Source organism: Pezoporus flaviventris, unplaced genomic scaffold (assembly GCF_033815535.1).
Source record: "Pezoporus flaviventris isolate CSIRO_AGI_PZ_B2104156 unplaced genomic scaffold, CSIRO_AGI_Pfla_v1 ptg000031l, whole genome shotgun sequence".
NCBI classification, from domain to species: Eukaryota; Metazoa; Chordata; class Aves; order Psittaciformes; family Psittacidae; genus Pezoporus; species Pezoporus flaviventris.
This window is the reverse complement of record NW_026892579.1, coordinates 44,082,331-44,096,007: the sequence shown is the minus strand read 5'-3', so window position 1 is coordinate 44,096,007 and position 13,677 is coordinate 44,082,331. Positions and strand designations below refer to the sequence as shown.

General features: G+C 39.2%; 1 long non-coding RNA gene across 1 annotated transcript; it reads right to left on the bottom strand.

Moving 5' to 3' along the window:
* Positions 1 to 480: 480 nt before the first annotated feature.
* LOC133273457 (uncharacterized) lies at positions 481 to 3,577 on the bottom strand. Its single transcript, XR_009744818.1, has 2 exons — positions 3,321 to 3,577; positions 481 to 639 (listed from the first exon to the last, which is right to left on the bottom strand). It is a non-coding gene; the product is annotated as an uncharacterized LOC133273457 (long non-coding RNA).
* Between the last annotated feature and the right edge of the window lie 10,100 nt (positions 3,578 to 13,677).

The window sequence follows — 13,677 nt, the reverse complement described above, 5'->3', positions numbered from 1 at the left end:
TGAGTAGGGTAAATAATTCCCAGAATATAGTTTCACTGATGTCTTATTTCTTTGTTTCACAATTTTCATTTTTATAGGATAAAGCAGGCAGCTGCAATGATCTAACCTTTCTTTGTCATATGGCAGCAAGTGCCCTGCAAGAACCAGCACTAATGAGGTACCTACAGTCTTCTCTTCAATCCTTGTAAGCCTTCCTTTGCTAAGCATGCATGAACAGATAAAAGGAGGGCTCATTTGGTATTGATAGCTTTCAAGAACTGTGAAACTTGATCCATTGTCAAGACTGATAATTACATATATTGTCACCAAAGACACATTTAGATATTTCCATTGCATAGGCATTGCACTATGAAAACTGTTCAATTTATTCTGAACATTTATTTATTTGTTTGTTTGTTCCGAACCAAATTAGAGTTCTGTGTCTGATATGCTCTGCTTTGGCTATTTTTAGTGACAGACCTCAAAGAAATGCTTCCTCAATTGACAGTCAAAAGAAGATAATAATGTATCTATTTGAATGTGGAATTCACTGGTATTACAATGACTTTCCTTACATAAAATCATGATCAGGCAAAACATTTCCAGTTATTCAAGCAACATGAAAATTTAAATAACAGTAACTCTTACATTTGTTCACTGCTTCCCATCATAGAATCATAGAATATTTAGGGTTGGAAAAGACCTTAAGATCATCTAGTTCCAACCCCCTGACATGAGCAGGGACACCTCACACTAAACCATATCACCCATGGCCTCGTCCAACCTGGTCCTGAACACAGCCAGGGATGGAGCATACGCAACCTCCCTGGGCAACCCATTCCAGTGCCTCACCACCCTAACAGGAAAGAATTTCCTCCTTATATCCAGTCTAAACTTCCCCTGTTTAAGTTTTAACCTGTTACCACTGTCCTATCACTACAGTCCCTAATGAGGAGTCCCTCCCCACCATCCTTATAAGCCCCCTTCTCTTCTCCAGGCTGAACAGCCCCAACATTCTCAGCCTGTCTTCATACGGGAGGCGCTCCAGTCCCCTGATCATCCTCGTGGCCCTCATCTGGACTTGTTCCAACAGTTCCATGTCCTTTTTATGTTGAGGACACCAGAACTGCACACAATACTCCACGTGAGGTCTCAAGAAAGCAGAGTAGAGGGGCAGGATCACCTGCTTCGGCCTGCTGGTCACACTCCTTTTGATGCAGGCCAGGATACGGTTGGATTTCTGGGCTGCGAGCACACCCTGCCTGCTCATGTTCATTTTCTCATTGACCAACACCCCCAGGTCCTTCTCCTCAGGGCTGCTCTGAATTTCTTCTTTGCCCAACCTGTAGCTGTACTTGGGATTGCTCCGACCCAGGTGTAGGACCTTGCACTTGGCATGATTAAACTTCATCAGCCCACCTCACAAGTGTGTCAAGGTCCCTCTGGATGGCATTCCTTCCCTCCAGCGTATCAACCGAACCACACAGCTTGGTGTCATTGGCAAACTTGCTAAGGGTGCACTCAATCCCACTGTCCATGTCACCGACAAAGATGTTAAACAAGACCAATCCCAACACCGATCCCTGAGGGATGCCACTCGTTACTGGTCTCCAGCCAGACATTGAGACATTGACCACAAATCTCTGTGTGCGGCCATCCAGCCAGTTCTTTATCCACCGAGTGGTCCATCCATCAAATTGATGTCTCTCCAATTTAGAGACAAGTATGTCATGTGGGACAGTGTCGAACGCTTTACACAAGTCCAGGTAGATGACATCAACTGCTCTACCCCTGTCCATCAGTTCTGTAACCCCATCATAGAAGGCCACCAAATTGGTCAGGCAGGATTTCCCCTTAGTGAAGCCATGCTGGCTGTCACCAAGCATCTTGTTGATTTTCATGTGCCTTAGCATGCCATCCAGGAGAATCTGCTCCAAGATTTTGCCAGGCACAGAGGTGAGACTGACTGGTCTGTAATTCCCCGGGTCATCCTATTTCCCCTTCTTGAAAAATGGGGATTATATTTCCCTTTTTGCAGTCGTCAGGAACTTCACCTGACTGCCATGATTTCTCAAATATGATGGCCAGTGGCTTAGCTACTTCATTTGCCAGCTCCCTCAGGACCCGTGGATGGATCTCATCAGGACCCATGGACTTGTGCACGTTCAGATTTTTAAGGTGGTCTCGAACCAGTTCCTCTCCTACAGTGGGCACAAGGTCTTCATTCTCACAGTCCCTGCATCTGCCTTCCAAGATTTGGGTGGTTCGGTCAGAGCCTTTGGCAGTGAAGACCGAGGCAAAGAAGTCATTCAGAACCTCAGCCTTCTCCAAATCCTGTGTAGCCAGTTCTCCTGAGTGCTTCCTGAGGGGGCCTACATTCTCCTTAGTCTGTTTTTTTATTCTCTACATACCTGTAGAACCCCTTCCTGTTATCTTTAATACCTCTAGCTAAGTTTAATTCTAACTGGGCCTTAGCTTTCCTAACCTGGTCCCTAGCTTCCCAGACAACATCCCTGTACTCTTCCCAGGCCTCCTGTCCTTGCTTCCACTTTTTATAAACCTCTTTTTTCATTTGAATTTTCCTCAGCAGCTCCTTATCCATCCAAGGAGGTCTCCTGGCCCTCCTGCTGCACTTCCTTCTGGTTGGGATGCAACACTCCTGAGCTTGTAGCAGGTGATCCTTGAATATCAACCAACAGTCTTGGGCCCCCCTGCCCTCTAGGGCTATATCCCATGGAACCTTCCTAAGCAGGTTCCTGAAGAGACCAAAGTCTGCTCTTTTGAAGTCCAGGGCAGTGAGCTTGCTGCACGCTCTTCTCACTGTTCTGAGGATTTCAAATTCGACCATCTCATGATTGCTGCATCCAAGGCTGCCCTGGAGCGTCACATTTCCAACGAGCCCTTCCTTGTTGGTGAGCACAAGGACAAGCATGGCACCTCTCCTTGTTGGCTCCTCTATTACTTGCAGAAGGAAGTTGTCTTCCACACGATCCAGGAACCTTCTGGATTGCTTGTGCTGGGCCGTACCATCATTCCAGCAGACGTCAGGGTTTTTGAAGTCACCCATGAGAACAAGGGCTTGTGAGCTTGAGGCTTTTCCTATCTGTCTGTGGAGTGCTTCATCTGCAGGTTCTCCTTGATCAGGCGGTCTGTAACAGATCCCCATGGTAATGTCTCCCATCACTGTTTTCCCATTAACCCTGACCCACAAACTCTCTGTTAACTGCTCACCTGTCCCCAGAGTTCCACACTCTCCAGTCTATCCCTAACATAAATAGCAACCCTCCTCCCCACCTTCCAGGCCTGTCTTTTCTAAAAAGCCTGTAACCTTCCCTTCCAACACTCCAGTCACCTTAAGTAAGACTTTCTACCTAGTGTGTGGACTTCTGATAATGTCATAATTCAGTAAACAGAATTTGAGAAAGAATTGTAATTTGCCACAGTTACAAATGGATTTATTTTAAACTCAGGAGTTCTTGAAGAGCTGAATAAACAACTATATGAACATGGAAGCAGAGCAACTGTAATATATTTACCAGTGGGCATATACATCAAATGCTCTTAATAAATTTCCATTTTGATTAAGAAGCGTTTTAAAAATCTTTTCCAAAGTACTAAAATGTAACTTTATTTTTACATGTATAAAAAATACTCTGGACAGCTACACATTTATTTTGGTTTTCCATGATTTTTTTTCTAAGTTCCATCAATTCATGGATTTTTTTTCTTTCATTTACATTAACTGATAATGAAAGACTGAGGTAATGCAGGTAGAGTCTGTATTTCAGGTGGCTGATGTAACCAAAATCATTAAGGTGACACAAATGTCTTCAGTGTTCTGTTCTGCACCAAGTAAATAAAACTCTACTGTTCACAGAGGCAGAACAGATGAGGTTACCAATCATGCACATACAGTATTAAAACATAGTTTTCTTTAAAACACAGATATATTTGATAAATCAACAGTTTTCAGCATGCTACTGCAGCTTTTGACTCATACTCGTGTGTTATATTTTGCATTCTTCTCTGTGTCTGGTGAACCACTCCAGCCTGCTCAAAGGAAAAATAGACATACTTTGAGTAACTAAACAGTAAATGCGAATCATCTAGTTTTGTAACATAAAACATTGTGCAGCATATGAGTATTATCCTTCCCTTATTGAGGTAACCATATACTAGGAGTTAAGTGACTTTGCAGGTAACTGTAGGCTTGTTTGAAATGCAAAATCAGTTCCAGATCAAACTTATGAAAATCTCTATTAAAAAAAATGTGGGAATGCCAGGCACCTCATCTGAGGCTGGGCCTACACTTTGCCAGATTTGCTAAGCATCCTGGAGATGTCTTTTGGTTCTTTAGGATGTCTTAAATGGCAACAGTATCCTTCATTGGACAGCTGAGTTCTGCTCTCATGTCTGGTGAGCTTAAACGCTTTCTGGACACCTCTGACTACATGCATCCAATGTCAATTGACTGCACTAGATACTTAAAAACATAGACCACTAAATGTCATAGTCTTTTTCTCAAAGCGAATCTCAATTCTGTTTAGGGTACTAAAAAATTAGAGAAATATGGTTGTGAGAAATTACACTTTGTACACATCCAGGTGTGATGAGTGTCAAAGGCAGGGTAACCAACAAAGGTCCCTCAGACCTGCAGCAAAGTAACGCCAAGCAGTTTGTCATTGTCATAGGCAACCTAAGAAAGCATGACGTCCTTACAGTCTTAACATGGAACATTCACCACGAGGTCATCTGTCCTTTCAAAAGAAAGCACAGGTTAGATTTTTAGAACCATAATTAGCAAAGGAAAAACTGACTGTGTTAAAAGACACAGAAATTTGTTGCCCATCTATTTTCAAAGAACAGTGGGAAGTGGCTGGGGGATGTCTTCCTGGCATTTGATATCATGCAAACTATTCTTCATCTGGCAAGCTAAGCATGCAAATTCAGTCCCTGAAAACAGAAAATGAAAGCAACTCAGAAAAGACATTTCTTTGTTCCACACGTAGGTGTTTCCGGTGTGGCTGTAGCTACAGATCACAGGAACTTCCATGCATCCCCTTTTCAAGGCAAACATTACATCCAGATAATCTTAGATGAATTCTAGCAATATCTAATAAGAAAGATAGTTAAAATAGGCTTCTTTTAGACTATTGCAAACAAAGAAGCAGCTTATATTGGCAGAATATTAATCCTATTTACAAAACACAAATCAGGTGAATTATCTTTACCATGCTTTGATTTTACTTGAATACAGGCTTTTCTTCACTTGGTGATCCTGTCATTTTCTTACCAGAAGACAATATAAAAAAATAAGTCACCCATAGCAACACTTATACTGCTGTATGTTTTGTTATTATACATTGTCCATTCCTGTATACTGAGCTTAAGTTATGTTATCTAACTGAAACAATTTCTAACTTCGTTTTGATTTCAGGATTCCAAACTCTGTTGTTTTGCTCATAAATTCAACATTCTTGTAACCATGGCAACAAAAAAAATGTGCATACTCTGTCTTAGATATTATCTCACTAAAAAGTCAAACACTTTAAATGGAAAGCACTTTGCATGCCAGAACTTCACTGTATTTCAGATGAACAATTATGAACAAGAAATCAAATGTGTAGTGACTTTGCTAGTGGATGTACTGTAATTACATATCTGTTTCACAATGCACTTTTATGGCTCAAGGTTCTTCAAAATTAAAAAAAAAAGTACTCCATCTTTATTTATTAAATGATAATGCATTCCTAACAGGAAGACTTAACTCTCCAAATGTTTAACAATTATGCAGAATGCACTAAAGGGCTCTCAACTCAACGTTTGTTTTTATCTTTTTTATTTTAATTTTCACTGGAGCTCAACAGTAAGATATTGGTCTTAACAAAAATACAGGGATAAGAATCAGAACATTTTATAAAGACTTCAACTCACCTCCAAGTTTTGGCGAGCCAGAACAATAAAGAACAGTACAGGTAGTGAAAAGAAGATAAAAGTACTCCTTTAATGTGACCTTTTCACCCAAAAATAAGTGCCTAAATGAAGTTAAAAAGAGCTTTAGGAATAAATTCTGACGTAACAGCAGTCATTACAAACTTAGGAACTTTCCTTTATGAGTGTTGGCTTCCCAGGACCCTAAAATGTGCTTGGAAGGTAAGTGTGCAAAACAAAGCTATTAGAGCCAAGTTCGGAATCCAACAGCCAGTTTTATATCAGTTGCTATTGTCCAAATACCTTCAATAAGAGCTAGGACAGTCACTTGGTCATCAAAGTTCAAACTCTCCATGTTTGAAAATGCAACCCTCATTTTTCTTTCTTATGTAGCAGTAGTAGAGAAGAGAATAAATCTTCAGATGTGAATTACTTTTTTAAAAAACAGTCAGAATTATTTGTAGTAAAACACAAACAAGCAGATTCTGAGGTGAAGAATAATTTAATTGAACACTGTAGGGAATTGTCTGTATTGAATTCTTAAGAGGAAATGCAGGAAAACATATAACAATTAAAGTTTCTTACATATCATAAAACCTGGTTTGAGAACATACAGTTTTTCATCATTGTTTCTATCTGAATAACCAAACTGCAAAATACAAACAAATGGTTTGTTCATTTTCTGAAGAAGAAACACCATGGGTTCAGATGACTGTACCCTAAGCCAGCATATCAGTTTGGAGTTGCAGTTCTGTTTCCCTTAATGAATTTGAGGGCCACCACTTCTGCACATTGACTGTCCTGTACCTCAGACTGAAATAAATTGGCACATTCAAACAAGAAATTCCTCTTCAGTTTGAAGAAACTTCAGGGAGATTTGAAGGAGCCTGTGTTGAAACTCTTAATTGTGTGACTCTAGAGGGAAAAAACAGGAGAGGGGCATTGCAATTTCTTTTCCATGTTCAGAATCTTTCCTGAAGTGACAGCTCTCAGATGGAGAGAGACAGAAATGTTCGGAGCAGCTCGCTGTTAATGAGATTTCTCTCTTAACAAGTATCTTATTTATCTTTTTGTTTTTCTCTTTATTCTACTGTTCTATTTCTGTTCTACTCTTCTGTTATTCTTATTTGGGTCTTTGGGGATTTTTTGTGGTTAACGTGCATGCAAAGCACAAGTTGAACGCCAAGCTAAGGTCAATTGTTCCAAATGATGGCTGCAATAGTTTCTTCAGTTTACTTTTCTGTTTGTGCTTTTGTCCTGGGTTCAGCAGTAGCAGTCATTTTTTCTCCTTCTTGGTAGCTGGTGCAGTGCAGTGCAGTGTTTTGACTTTCAGCTCGGGAACAGAGCTGATAACAAGGATGTTTTGGTTTGGCCAAGGACTTTGTGAGCCTCATGCTCTGCCAGGGAGGAGGAGAAGCCGGGAGGAAGCAGAGACAGGACACCTGACCCAAACTGACCAAAGAGGTATTCCATACCACAGCACGTCATGCCCAGGATGTAACTGGGAGTTACCCGGAAGGGCTGGGAGACTGCAGGGTTGGAGGAGGTATCGGTCGGAGCTTGGTCGGGCTTGGGGGCCGAGTTATCGGTCAGCTGGTGCTGAGGTGTTGTATTCTCTTCCCTTGTTATTTCCTTTATCATTATTATCGTTGGTGGTACCAGTAGTGATTTGTGTTATACCTTAGTTACTAAACTGTTCTTATCTCAACCCATGGGAGTTGCATTCTTTCCGATTCTCCTCTCCATCCCTCCGAGAGCAGGGGGAGGGCAAGAAAGGGGGGGGGAAGTGAGCGAACGAATTACCTGACTGGGTTTAAACCACGACAGCTTTACTTACAGATCAATTCTGACTTTCACAGTTGCTGACTGTTCACAACTTCCACTAGTTTTTTTTTCAAATTGCTGTGGACTCAGGTCTCAAAAATCCCTGACAACTCTAAGGTGTCTTGAGTCTGGAACCCGAGGAACCTGACAGTCAATAACTGATTTCGGCTACCTTCATCTTCTGGCATTTAAATCCTAAAACCAATCTTTTTCAGGGAAAGAAAATTTCACACAACCAGTTTTGCTGGATCTGAATTGGACTTTCAAGGTCACAAATTGCTCCTGAAAATCTTGTGCTTAGCTACCAAAACCAGAGTAGTCCAAAATAAAGGACTGATACTTTACATTACTTAACAAAGGTTAGGCATGGTTCTACCTTGCACCTAATAATACAGAATGTGGTTTTAAACTCTTCAGGTGAGTGCCTTCCAGAAGACCATCTTCATGCAGTAAATACAGGGGGGTGTTCTAAAACTAGGACTTCAATTAAATTTCAGTGAGTGCAAAGGTTCTTGTTATTATGTGGCTTAGGATATTCTTTTCTGTAACCAGTTGCAGCACAATGTTTCTGGTACAAGCATTTACTTGCAAATGCAAAGGTAAAGCATTAGTTTTAGTATGGTGTGGGTCAGACGTGTCCAAATTTAACATCTGACATGTCTGTGTATTCGTTGGGATTTATTTGGTTATATAGGTTCAGGCTTTCTCATGCAAATCCAGATGATGTATGATAAATACCAGGTATATTGCAGTTTCTATAATACATAAAATTAAGTCCAATTTAAATACTAATAAGCCTAGCTGTTCCTGTAGTAACAATTAGGAATAAGGGGAAAAAATCACCTCAGAAAAGTTATATGGTTTTAATGGTTATCTTTTTTTAGGAAGAAAAAAAAAAACAAAACCAAACCAACAAACAACCCACAGAAATGGAAGTTACTGATTAGGAAGAGAATTGCATTGTAAGGGAATTTTTCTCTAGCTAGTTACTTTGGCCATAGACTTTTTTTTTTCTTTTTGTTGGAACTTAGGTAATTGATGAAAAAACTCATCAGAAAGGTAGGATTCTGTAAGCGGCGAGGAGAAGCAGACAGGCCAACCCAATATAGGTGATAAGCAACTTCTACCTTATTTGTGACGCAGTTCACACATATATAGGAGTGGTATTCAGCCACTCCTTCTTGGCACAACAGTATTGGTTAGCCCCACACAGCTTCCTTCACATTCTCCTCCCGTGTCCAGTCTCCGGTTACCTGTGGGGGCCACCCCCTGCCTTGCTCGCACAGTCCTCCAGGGCTCTATGGTCCTGCTCTTAGAGTCATTCTGCAACAGGATTCCTCTCCTTATTTTACGCACTTGAAAGCTTAAGTTCTGTTCCAGGCTAGTCATCCTGGTTCTCTGAAGTCAGTGAGGAGGGACAGACACCTCTTTTGGATGTGTAGAGGTGGCTAAAGCCGATTTAGGCACTTCTTTCTGAGTTAATTTTTTCTCTTGACATTAATTGTGAGACTAGATGGCTAACTTCAGGTTACCTCTTACCAGTGTGTTCAAAAAATGGTGATAACTTGAAAAATCTATCATTTTAACAGACTTTTGAAGTGTTCACTCTGCAGGGAAGTAATTCACAGACTCCATGGAGGTCTGACCTGCAGCCTGTGCTGTTCAACACATTTATGAGTATTAAGAATGAGGTGACAAAATTTGCCTATGAGACTTGATTAACTGGGATAACAAAGATGGTTAATGGTGGAGAACTGCAAATGTTTGCAATATTTAATCACTAGGCAATGGATTGCTGACAAAACTCAAATGCAATATGTTGAGGAAAAATAAAAGGTTTTTTTTATTATTTGCAGGGATAAGTTCTGAGTCCACTGTTGCCACCCAGAGATTAGATCTTTGAATCACAACATATCATTGAATAGAAAACACATTCCAGTACTCATCAACAGTTAAAATGAAACCATGAATTAATGGGAAAGCATTAGATAATATGTCAGAAAGCATCACCATGGTGGTGTATGACTCCATGGTCCACCTGTCTCTGGAGACATGTATGCTCTGTACTTCTCAGAAGAAACACATTCCAAGTGGAAAGATGACATGAAGGATCAAAAATGTGGATAGGTCTTTGACTGAGCAACCACTAATTGGACTAGTACGCTCAGGCAGGTTAACTGAGAAGTGATTTGACAGATAAACAGCTGGAAGAAGATGAGTAAGGATTGCTTGCTCACTGACTTTTCCATGAGAAGTAGAATAAACCAAGTAAAACTATCAGCGTGCAGCCTCAAAACAAGCAGAAGAGACACTTCTCACAGGAATGATTACATTACGAGGCTTCCCTTCAATGAGCAGAGTTTAAAAGCTTAGTCTAGGTTCAAAACATGGTTTTTGAAATCATGGGTGCAAAAAGCAGAAGAGGACATTAAATATAAAGACAATAGCTGTGATCTTGAGGCACAGTCTGCTTCATGATGAGAGAATGTACTAGGAAGTCTCATGTTGTGCTTTCTTGGTTGTAATTCTTCTCAGCATCTGTTACTTTTCCAGTGCCAGGGACAAGATAACGTTTCTAGATGGTCTGTTGGTTCTATTATTTCAGTTACTCCTATACTCTTTACTGCACACTCTTTTCCTTACCACCATCAGCCAGAGTGATCTTGCAAGTTTTCACAGAGTTTCATTAAATATAACTTCTGAAATTAAAAAAAAAATAAAATAAAATTTTTTCAGCTGAAAAATCAATTCTGTTTCCATTTTATTTCTCTGCTGTTTCACACTGGGTTTAATATACGTATTATGGAATACCAAGCTTAGAGGATAAAAATGTTGAGAGATTTCTGTTCAAGATTAAGTTAGTGATTAATTGTGAAATGAAGCTTGACTTTCTGAAGTTCTCCACATGCAATATTTGTACAGGATTCTGTTCACCAGCAAATGCATTGGACTTCACAATGTTGACTAATGTATTTCACTATTTTTTATTAGAACTGGACAATCAGGTCATGTTGAAAAAGTTGTTAAAACCACTAGAGAAAGGGGAAAAATATTTCATATTTTATGCCTTTAGAATATTTCATTTAGTATTTTGTCTGGTATAGCATTATCTTTGACCAGGTTTTAACAGTTTATATACATTTTGTTATATTTATATACATTTTATTAGTTGATTGCTTCTGTTATTGACCCAATAGTAGTTTGGGTCAATTGTAGTCTTTCCTACATTTTTCTGACTTTCTGGTAAATTAGAAACACTTTATTTAGACTTCTCTCTCTACCCTGCCTTCCTCTAAATTCAGGACTATGTGTATATCCAAATATCCTACATTAGAACTATTTCCTACAGATATTTTAGAAGAACATTCAAGAAATAGTTTTTTCATTTCTTATATAGAACAAGCAATACATTTTGTGATTGCTTTAAACAATGTAACACACATTTATTTATTCACCTGAGTTTGCTTTACTCACACATTTAATGAAAAAATTTTAGAAATAATTAGGATCACATTCAGGTATGTATTTGTAGCTATGTTGGATACAGTCCCTGTCATTTGCTCAGCCTGTAATATAGTAGCTTGTAAATTTTATTTCTCACATTTAAAGCAGAGATTAGCATGGGTGGAACAATAGGAGTTGGGTGATATTGTACCAAGTATTCTCCAATTTGCACCCCACAATGTCATTTAAATTCAGTTTCACATTTAATTCCTACTTGAATTCAAGTAAACTAAGTCTCTAACTCTCTCTCTCTAACTCTCATTATCTGTCAATGCTTCTTAATCCTCATCCTTTATTGTGGAAAATAAATTAGCTCCACAAATAATCCCTCAGGATCTCTGGGTTTCTAAAAGAATCCTCTCTACTTCTCCATCTGTTGTTCTCCCAGCTGTTTGTTCACCCCTTTACACACTAATAACAGTCACATTTGCAAGAAACAAGTGTAATCCTTCTGTATGAAATGCATGGTAGAAACTACAGGCAAATCACTACTGAAGTATAGGGTGTCCTATTTATAAGCATTAGCAGGCTTTGTGGGAATAAATGAAGGAATTTTATTGTCATAACTTCTTTTGGGGCATGTATGGGCAAAACAAAGTTATAGAAGCCTTCTATCTTCATATTCTCTCCTTTCTGGTTTGTTGCCCTACCTGCTAGGCTCTATCCACAGTTTCTCATCTGCCTTCTTTCTGTGCTATAACTCTTCCATTCTTCACTGCAGAGTCCCCCAAGCTCAGGGAAAAGAGTGAAAAATAACTTTTCTGTCCCTTCCACCTTTATATAGTAGGCTTTGAAGAACTGGTAAACAGGGATTTGAATTTCTTTTGTTTGAAGATATATTTGATCCTTAATGGATGAGTGCTGCTGGCCTAGAGATTTTTCACAAACTGTTCCGCTGCTCCTTGTCCGTGTGTGCATGTGCTTTTTGAAGAAGACCTGACAGAGTCCTCAGTGGAAGGAGGCAAACTGCTACGTGGCCTTTTCTTCCCTCTAAAGAGAGCAAGTGGTCTGAAACATTGCTATTTGCCTCATGGGCCAGTTTTAAGCATCGCTCTCAAAGTTCATCAATCCCAAGTTGGTCAGCTGAAGGTATGCCTACTCTCACCCATAGTCTCTGTGCTTGCTGCACATTTACTTCATAATACTAGAATATGACACTTTAATTTTGTCAGAGTGTCCTATAGCTACACTACTTAGTGAGCAGTTGAGCATCTGTGAAAGTATACTCATGTTGAGAAGTATCCTAAATTAACTGCTCTTCTAATGTCTTCCCCTTGCACAAAATTTCATCTCCTACTCTATCATGTTCCTCTGATGAATGTGATTGAATTCTCAACTGGATTGCAAGCTTAAAGCACCCTAGAGGCTTCACTTAATATACATAAGCAGAAATAATTACGTCATTGAATTACTTCATTCAGGTAACTTGTTTTAATATTTATTTTTTAGAGTACAAACTAATGCATGGGGCTGTTTTTCTTTTGTAAAGCAGTGGAAGTGATTACATTCTCAAGTAAAGAAACAATCTATCATATTTTACCATAATGTTATTGTAATCAGAGTCAGCATATTCCATAAGTTGACAAAACAGAGTCATTCATTATTTATGTTTTCGAATCATTTACATTTAGACAGTACAACAGACTGTTGAGGTTTCCTTGCTGTGAAATTGCGACTTAGCGTCATTTCAGGGCAAGAGTTATTTTGCATGCTGTGCCACCAGAAAACTCATCGCAATGGTTCACTTGAGGGCATGATACAAATAATATGAATCTCAAAACTGCTCTGTCTTCAGTAGATCCTTTCTGACAAAAATGTTCATCTGATCTATTTAGTGTACTAATTTCTGTAATGTCTCCAGATGCATTATTCAGTAACAATTAACACCTCTAAATTACACTCCAAAAGGAATATCAGAAACATTTTACATATATATATGGAGAGAATTGTGTTGGGATTTAAAACAAATGTCAAGAAAATTGCAGTCAAATGAAAATGACTCTTACTGCATTGCAGATCCTAAGCAACTACTTCATGAAAAACAATAGACTGCAATGAGCAGCATAGGAACAGGCAGCATCTAAACATTAAACAGCGTACTGCTAAATTAGATTTCATAAATGATCCCTGCCTGCTACTTTCTGTGTGTTCTACATACAAGCCATGATGCATCTTCATCATTTTAGAATTGCTATGTGCAAATATTCAAAGAAGATCATCTAAGGAAACCCACTGGATGTACAGCATACTAACTGAAGTAAATCAGATGAGGAAAGCAACAATGAGAGATGCTGGTGCTTGAAGGAAATATATCTGGCTGCTCAAGCTGAAAAGAACATTATCTCCAAATGACACAATCAACAAGGAAAATACATAATGAAAATATTTTAAGGAAAAAATATAAGAATGGATATTTCTTTCTTATTGAACAGGTTAGAA